Source organism: Hippopotamus amphibius, chromosome 3, assembly GCF_030028045.1.
Source record: "Hippopotamus amphibius kiboko isolate mHipAmp2 chromosome 3, mHipAmp2.hap2, whole genome shotgun sequence".
Lineage (NCBI taxonomy): Eukaryota > Metazoa > Chordata > Mammalia > Artiodactyla > Hippopotamidae > Hippopotamus > Hippopotamus amphibius.
In genome coordinates, this window is record NC_080188.1 from 95,159,158 (window position 1) to 95,168,504 (window position 9,347).

The following is a 9,347-nucleotide window of genomic DNA, read 5'->3' on the forward strand; positions in this document are numbered from 1 at the left end:
TACTTTGATTTGACCTTTCAGTTAAATTGGCATTTTGTAGTTGTTTGGAAACTGTGCCTTGGGGAGGGAGTTTGTAGCGGTGAGCAAGGAGGGAACTGAAGCAGAAGAACACGATTTATAACAATTTTGGTAGTGGAAGGTCGTGCTATGGTGTTTTGAAGGCATTTCTAGGGACTATGTCAGCCCACTAATGTGACTGCGAGTTAAAACTTAGCTTGGATGTGGCTTTAAAGCACAACAGAATGACCTAGTGAGCTTTATAAAAGTACCCATGCCTGGATCTCATCCCTGGACTTTCTGACTTAATTGGACTAGGACGGGACCCAGTTCTCAAACTTCTAACAATGCTCCCTCAGATATTTATAATGTGCACATATTTCTAATGTGCAGCCAGTACATAGAACCCCTGAAAAGCAGGAAAAAAGCCAAATACAAAGACAGGGTATGCGCTGGTCTGTACAGGTATGTCTGCTGCTATTTGGAAAGGATCCACCAAATCCTTAGTGCCACTAGCTCTACCATTTGATGAGATGCACCCACCCCAGCGATGCTTAGCTCTGTGCTTCCATCAGAAATCCTGGCATAAAGTTATGTGTGTGTATATATATATATATATATATTTTGCCTGACATGCATGAGGTGTGTATACCTGTTAGTGGCTTAAAACAATAGTAGCGTCCAGTGAAAATTCAAACTTAAGGAAATCCTTCTGAAGGAGTGCCACAGTGATCATTAAAACACGAATGGCCTTTCAAAAGTATAAATCTTAAAAAAAAAAGTATAAATCTTCCCTCATTTGGGCTCAAACTCTCTTTTAAATGTGGCATTCAAGACATCCTTCTATATCTAAAATTTGATATTCAACCAGACTAAGGAAGGCTATAGTTTTCTAAATTGACACAATTTCTTTGATAAAGTAAAGGCTGTCAAAGTTATACATAGAAGCCCTAAGGCAGGAGGAAAGATACTTTCCATTTCCGTGGTAAATAAAGTTCTTGACAGAGTCTGAGTGAAAGAGGAGAGCCGTCCAGCTGGCAGTCTCCTGATAGTCATTCTTGGCATGATGGAAGAAGGATTATGGAAGGGGGAACATAATTAGCTTTCATCACAATGTCATGACAGAATGCTCCCCTCTGTGGGACTAGCCTTATGGAAAATATTATTATACCCACTGCCATTCATAAATGGGCTGCATTATGCAACCGATGATAAAAAAATGTTTGACATTCCATGAAGTCTAAATCTGGAAAGCACAGCGTATGAATTATAATTTAAGTGGGAAAGCAACCTCATGGGAAGAGAGCAGCCTAGTCCATGAAAAACAATTCTGGCTTTACGATTCCTCTGTGTTGGAAGTTTCAGTGGGCTGGTAAATAGGAAGTGATGAATGATTAACTTTGTTGCAGAGTATACAACTCCCTCTGAGAATTAGAATTGTTATTGAATATTTACTCAATATTCCCCCAAAGAGTAAGTATTTTCCTTTCAATGTACAAGCACAAAACTTGATCCTAGGAGTTCTGAGTTTTGAACCCAAATTTTCAAATAGGTACTATAAGCAATTCAATATCTCTGGATCTTGCTTTTTATCGCCTATAAACAATGGGATTTTATTCATTTATTTGTTCATTCAAGAAATATTCATCGTTGCCTATTACGCATGCAAGCACCTTCTCGGCACTGAGGATACACAGGTGAACACTACATGGAGCTTGTCCTCAAGCAGTGCACAGCCTAGACAACCAAGGAAATAAGTATGGACTCTTCAGAAGAGCAGAAACATACACAAAGTACAAAAGGAAATAACTAACTTGGTTGGGGAGGGGAGGTGGAACCTCAAAGAGCAAGAAATTCTTTTTTTTGCTTTTTCTAATTAATTAATTAAAAAAATTTTTGAAGTATAGTTGATTTACAATGTTGTGTTAGTTTCAGGTGTACAGCAAAGGATTCCCTTATACGTATACACATATTCATTCTGCTTTAGATTCTTTACTTGTATAGGTTATCATAGAATATTGAGTAGTGTTCCCTGTGCTATGCAATAGGTCCTTGTTTGTTATCTTGAGCAAGATCATGAGCATATAGACCCATATTAGTTTAAGATGCTATGATCTTAAAATTGAAAATAAAGTAGTTCAATAATAAATGGAGTTATATGCACAGACATAGAAAGCAAACTTATGGCTACCAAAGGGGAAAGTGGAGGGGGGCAATAAAATAGGAGTTTGGGATTAACAGACACACCCTACTAGATAAAAAGTAGGTAAACAACAAGGACCAACTGTATAACACAGGGAACTATATTCAATATCTTGTAAGAACTTATGGAAAAGAATATGAAAAAGAATATATATGTGTGTGTGTGTATATATATATATGTGTATACATAGGAATCACTTTGCTCTACACCTGAAACTAGCACAACATTGTAAATCAACTATACTTCAATTTAAAAAATAAATTAATAAATGGAGCTATGTGGGTCAATTGCTGTCTCTGTATAAATTGCAAGAGTTTTTCCATAAGTCCTGTAATTCTGTGAGTCCTGTAGAACGTCACAGAATTATATTTATCGTTTCATCTATCTTCCCAACCTTTCATAATGCTGTATCAGGCCCCACGTGGAAAGCAACACGGTGCCACAATCCCTCAATTCAGTGGTGCTGCCTGCCTACCATCTGCTTGGCTTTGTAGACACCCTAGGCAGATGAGAAGAAATAAGACACAGTTGTGCCTTTAAGGAGCTTAATAAAGAGCTTGGGGGAAAGATTTATGAACATATCTTAGGTAAAAATAAGGGGATTATAGATAAATGAGGCCCATAATAGGGGTTGGTAAAAAGTGCTATGGGAACACAGAAAAGGGGGACACTTAATTTTGACCAGGGGTGGGGATTTTAGAAGAAGAATAACACCGACCACAGTTTGTATTTATTGAGCTCTTACATCTTTAGGGCATTTCCCATGATTGTCTCATTTAATTCCTTATTACAGTCCTATGAGGTAAACATTATTACCCCACTTTCACAGGTGAAAAAAACTTGGGCTCACAGAGGTTAGTCATTTAGCCCCAAGTCACAGTTGTTTTTAAAAAGGTAAGTTTCCAACAGAAGTCTGCCTGAAACCAAAGTCCTCGTGTGTGGCTGTAATTAGATACTGCTTCCGAAAGAGAGATTTCCTAAGGAACTGCTTGCATTCGTTTCTCAGGGCTGCTATAAACAAATTACCACAAACTGGATGGATTATAACAACAGAATTTATTTTCTCACAGTTCTGCAATCCCCAAGTTCAAAATCAATGTGTTGGCAGGATGGTGCTCCCTCTGGAAGCTCCGGGTGTTAATTCTTCCTTTCCTCCCCAACTTTGGGCAACTCCAGGTGTTCCTTGGCTTCTGGAAGCACAGTCCCAATCTCTGCCTTCTCTTCTATGTGGCTCCTCTTGTGTGTCTCTGTCTCTTCTCTTTTGTTTCTCATGAGGACATTGGTCATTGAATTTTGGGCCTAATTCAGGAGACTCTCATCTTGAGATCTTTACCTTAATTACATCTGCAAAGACCCTTTTCCCAAATAAGGTCACATTCATAGGTACCACGGTTTAGGACTTAGATATATCTTTCAGAGGGCCACGTTTCAACCCACTAGAGTGGTGCTTTGGTGGAAATGTATAGGACAAGCTGGGGTTTGTCAGAATGGGAGAGAATCCCAACCAGAAATAACAGCAGGATTAAAGACTGGACAGGTAAGAGAAAACCACATTGGAAACTACATATACTTTGTTATACTGGGAATACCAAAATAAACAAACAAACAAGAAAACAGATGCTGAGAAATGAGATTCAAACACTAGAGAGAGGTAAGATAATCAGGAACCTGGTCCACCAAGCTAAGTTATTAAGGCTATATTCAAACCTGAGAGTTGTTCAAAACTTTTTACGTAAGGAAAGAACATAATTAATGATGCATTTGATAAAAGTCACTCTGGTGCCAATATGGAAGCAGCATTACAGGATGGGAATTTGTGGTCAGGGAGATCCACTGGGTAGCCTTTGACATAACCCATATGGAAGACCATTAAAAAGGAGAAGGAGTTATGAAATCAAATGATAATAAGGGATAGATTTGACTAGACTTGATAGTCAGCTTTGCTATGCAGAATATTTTTTAGTTTGATTAGGTCCCATTTATTTATTTTTGCTTTTGTTTTCCTTGCCTGAGGAAACATATCCAAAAAAATATTGCTAACACCAATGTCAAATAATATACTGTTTATATTTTCTTCTAGAAGTTTCATGGTTTCAGGTCTTATATTTAAGTCTTTAATCCATTTTGAGTTTAGTTTTGTGTATGGTATGAGAAAATGGCCCACGTTCACTTTTGCATATAGCTGTTCAGTTTTCCCAACACCATTTATTGAAGAATCTGTCCTTTCTCCATCGTATATTCTTGCCTCCTTTGCTCTAGATTAATTGGCCATATGTGTGTGGGTTTATATCTGAGCTCTCTATTCTGTTGCATTGATCTTTATGTCTATTTTTGTGCCAGACCATGCTGTTGTGATTACTGTAGCTTTGGAACATGGTTTGAAATCAGAGAATGTGATACCTTCAGCTTTGTTCTTTAAATTTGCTTTGAAAATTCATCGCCTTTTGTGTTCTATACAAACTTTAGGATTTGGGTTCCAGTTCTGTGAAAAAATCCATTAGTATTTTGAAAGAGATCTCAGTGAATCTGAAGATTGACTTGGGGAGTAGGGTCATTTTAATAATATTAATTTTTATAATTCATAAGCAGAGTTTATCTTCCCATTTGTTTGTGTCATCTTTAATTTCTTTTGTCAGTGTCTTATATAGCAGTTTTCTGAGTCCAGGTCTTTTACCTCATTGGTTAGATTTATTCCCAGTTATTTTATGTTTTTTCATGCAATTGTAAATGGTGTTATTTTCTTAAATTCTCTTTTTGATAGTTTGCTATTACTGTATAAAAACACATCATATTTTATATGTCAATTTTGTCTCCTACAACTTCACTGAAGTCATTTATTAGTTCTACTTGTTTTTGGTGGCATCTTTAGGATTTCCTATATGTGGTATCATGTCATATCCAAACAGTGACATCTTTGCTTCTACCTTTCCAATTCAGATGCATTTTATCTCCCTTTTCTTGCCTGATTGCCATGGTTAGAATTTCCAATCCTATGTTGAATAATAGTGGTGAGAGTGGGCAGCCTTGTCTTGTTCCTGATCTTAGAGGAAATGCTTTCAGCTTTTCACCATTGAGTATAATGTTGGTTATGGGTTTGTCATATATGACCTTGTTATGTTGAGGTACATTTCCTCTATACTCAATTTGTTGAGAGTTTTATCATAAATGGATGTTGAATTTTATCAAAAGCTTTTTTTTTGCATCTATTGAGATGGTCATATGAATTTTATCCTATGCTTTGTTAATGTGGTGTATCACACTGATTGATTTACAGATATTGATCTATCCTTGCATTACTAAAATAAATCCCACTTGAACATGGTGTTTGGCCCTTTTAATGTATTGTTGAACCAGTTTACTAATATTTTGCTGAAGATATTTGCATCTAGGTTCATCAAGGATATCAGCCTGTAATTTTATTTTTCTGCTATGTCTTTGTCTGGTTTTGGTATCAGGGTAATGCAGCCCTCATAGAATGAGTTCCTTTTTTTTTTTTTTTAAGAACTTTTATTGAGATACAGTTAACAGACAATAAACAGCATATATTTAGAGTGTACAATTTGGTATCCCAATCTCCCAATTCATTCCCCTCCGACCCTCCCCGCTTTCCCCACCTGGTGTCCATGTGTTTGTTCTCTACACCTGTGTCTCTATTTCTGCCTTGCATTTCCTCTTTCATAGTTGTTAGTATTTGCCTTATGTATTGAGGTGCTCCTATATTGGGTGCATATATATATTGATAATTGTTATCTCCTCTTCTTGGGTGGATCCCTTGATCATTATGTAATGTCCTTTCTTGTCTTTTGTAACATTTTTAATTTTAAAGTCTATTTTATCTGATATGAGTATTGCTACTCCAGCTTTCTTTTGATTTTCATTTGCATGGAATATCTTTTTCCATCCCCTCACTTTCAGTCTGTATGCGTCCCTAGGTCTGAAGTGGGTCTTTTGTAGACAGCGTATATATGGGTCTTGTTTTTGTATCCATTCAGCCAGTCTGTGTCTTCTGGTTGGTGCATTTAGTCCATTTATATTCAAGGTAATTATCGATATGTATGTTCCTTGTACCATTTTCTTAATTGTTTTGTTTTTGTTTTTGTAGGTCCTTTTCTTCTCATGTTTCCTGCTTAGAGAAGTTCCTTTAGCATTTGTTGTAGGGCTGGGTTGGTGGTGCTGAATTCTCTTAGCTGTTGCTTGTCTGTAAAGCTTTTGATTTCTCCATCGAATCTGAATGAGATCCTTGCTGGGTAGAGTATTCTTAGTTGTAGGTTCTTCCCTTTCATCACTTGAAATATATCATGCCACTCCCTTCTGACTTGTAGAGTTTCTGCTGAGAAATCAGCTGTTAACCTTATGGGAGTTCCCTTGTGTGTTATTTGTCGTTTTTCCCTTGTTGCTTTTAATAATATTTCTCTGTCTTTAATTTTTGTCAATTTGACTACTGTATATCTTGGCGTGTTTCTCCTTGGGTTTATCTTGCCTGGGACTCTCTGCACTTCCTGGACTTAGGTAGCTATTTCCTTTCCCATGTTAGGGAAGTTTTCAACTATAATCTCTTCCAATATTTTTTCAGGTCCTTTCTCTCTCTCGTCTCCTTCTGGGACCCCTATAATGCGAATGTTGGTGTGTTTAACATTGTCCCAGAGGTATCTTAGGCTGTCTTCGATTCTTTTCATTCTTCTTTCTTTATTCTTTTCCACATCAGTGATTATCACCATTCTGTCTTCCAGCTCACTTATTCGCCCTTCTGCCTCAGTTAATCTGCTATTGGTTCCTTCTAGTGTATTTTTCATTTCAGTTATTGTGTTGCATATCTCTGTTTGATTGTTCTTTAATTCTTCTAGGTCTTTGGTAAACTTTTCAATCTTTGCATCCAATCTTTTTTCAAAGTCCTGGATCAGCTTCACCATCATTATTCTGAATTCTTTTTCTGTAAGGGTGCCTATCTCCTCTTCATTTAGTTGTTTTTCTGGGGCTTTATCCTGTCCCTTCATCTGGTACAAAGTCCTCTGCTTTTTCATTTTCTCTGTCTTTCTGTGGCTGTGGTTTTCAGTTCCACAAGATGAAGTACTGCTGATACTGCTTGATCCTGCTGTCTGCCCTCTTGTGGAGGAAGCTATCTAGGAGCCTCCTGTGTGCTTCCTGATGGGAGGGACTGATGGTGGGTAGGGCCATAGAATGAGTTCTTAAGTGTTTCTTCCTCTTCAAATTTTTGGAATAATTTGAAAAGAGGTGTTAATTCTTCTTTAAATGTTTGGTAGAATTCCCCTGTGAAGCCATCTGTTCCTGGACTTTGCATTGGAGAGTCTTTTTTTTTTTTCTGATTAAATTTCATTATTGGTAATTATTCTGTTTATGTTTTGTATTTCTCCCTGATTTAGTCTTGGGAAATTGTATGTTTCTAGGAATTTATTCATTTCTTCTAGGTTGTCCATTTTATTGGCATATAACTGTTTTTAGTTATATCTTTTTAGTTATATCTCTTTGGATTATTTGTATTTCTTTGGTGTCAGTTATAACTTCTCTTACATTTCTTATTTTATTTGTGTCCCCTCTCCTTTTTCTTGATAGTCTGGTTAAAGGTTTATCAATTTTGTTTATTTTTTCCAAGAATCAGATCTTATTTTCATAGATATTTCTGTCGTTTTTTCAGTCTCTATTTAATTTACATCCACTCCAATCTCTATTGTTCTTTCCTCCTGTTAATTTTGGGATTAGTTTGCTTTTATTTTTTACTTCCTTTAGTGTAGGTTAATTGTTTATTTGAGGGATTTTTGTTTGTTTCCTGAGTCAGGACTGTATTGCTACATACTTCCCTCTTAGAACTGCTTTTGCTGTGGCCCGTAAATTTTGGATTATTGTTTCTGTTTTCATTGGTCTCCAGGTGTTTTTTTTTTTTTTTCTTTTTTATTTCTTCAGTGACACACTGGTTGTTTAGTAGCATATTGTCTAACCTCTACGTTTGTGTTTTTTGCATTTTTTTTCTTGTAATTGATTTCTGGTTTTATACCATCATGGTCAGAAAAAGTGCTTGAAATGATTTCAGTCTTCTTAATTTTATTGAAACTTGTTTTGTGGCCTAACATGTGATCTATCCTGAAGAATGTTCCATGTGTACTTGAAAATAATGTGTATTCTGCTGCTTTTGGATAGAACATTCTATCATTGATCTATCATCTATCATTTATCTATCTATCTATCTATCTATCTATCTATCTATCTATCTATCATCTATCTATCTATCATCTATCTATTTATCATCACTTAAGTCCATCTGATCTAATGTGTCATTTAAGGGCAGTGTTTATTGGTTTTCTCTCTAGATTATCTGTCTATTGATCTAAGTAAGGTCTTAAAGTTTCTTACCAGTATTGTGTTTCTGTCAATTTCTCCCTTTATGTTTGTTAATATTTGCTTTTATGGATTTAGGTGCTCCTGTGCTGTATGCATAGGTATTTACAAATGTTATATTCTCTTGTTGGATTGATCAGTTTATCATAATGTAATGTCCTTCTTTGTCTCTTGTTACAGTCTTTGTTTTAAAGTCTAATTTGTCTGATATAAGTATTGCTACCCTGGCTTTCTTTTCATTTCCTTCACATGGAATATCTTTCCATCTCTTCACTTTCAGTCTGTGTGTATCTTTAGCTCTGAAGTTATTCTCTCATTGGCAGCATATGTATGGATCTTGTTTTTTGTTTTTTTTTAATCCATTCAGTTACTCTAGGTCTTAATTGGAACATTTAGTTAATTTACATTTATAGTAATTATTGGTAGGTATGTATTTATTGCCATTTTGTTAATTGTTTTCTGGATGTTTTTGTAGTTCTTCTCTGTTCCTTTCTTTTTTCTTGTTCTCTTCCCTTGTGACTTGATGAGCATCATTAGTATTATGCTTGTATTTCTTTCTCTTTATTTTCTGTGTATCTGTTATAGTTTTTTTCTTCCTTTGTGGTCACCGTGATGTTCATATATAACAACCTATGTATAAAGCAGTCTAAATTGATTGTCACTTAACTTTGCATTTTAAACCCTCAATATTTTATGGTTTTGACATCATATTTTAAACCTTTTTATTTTCTGTATCACAACTATTATTTTAGATATAGATGACTTTACTACTTTTGTCTTTTAATCTTTATACTAG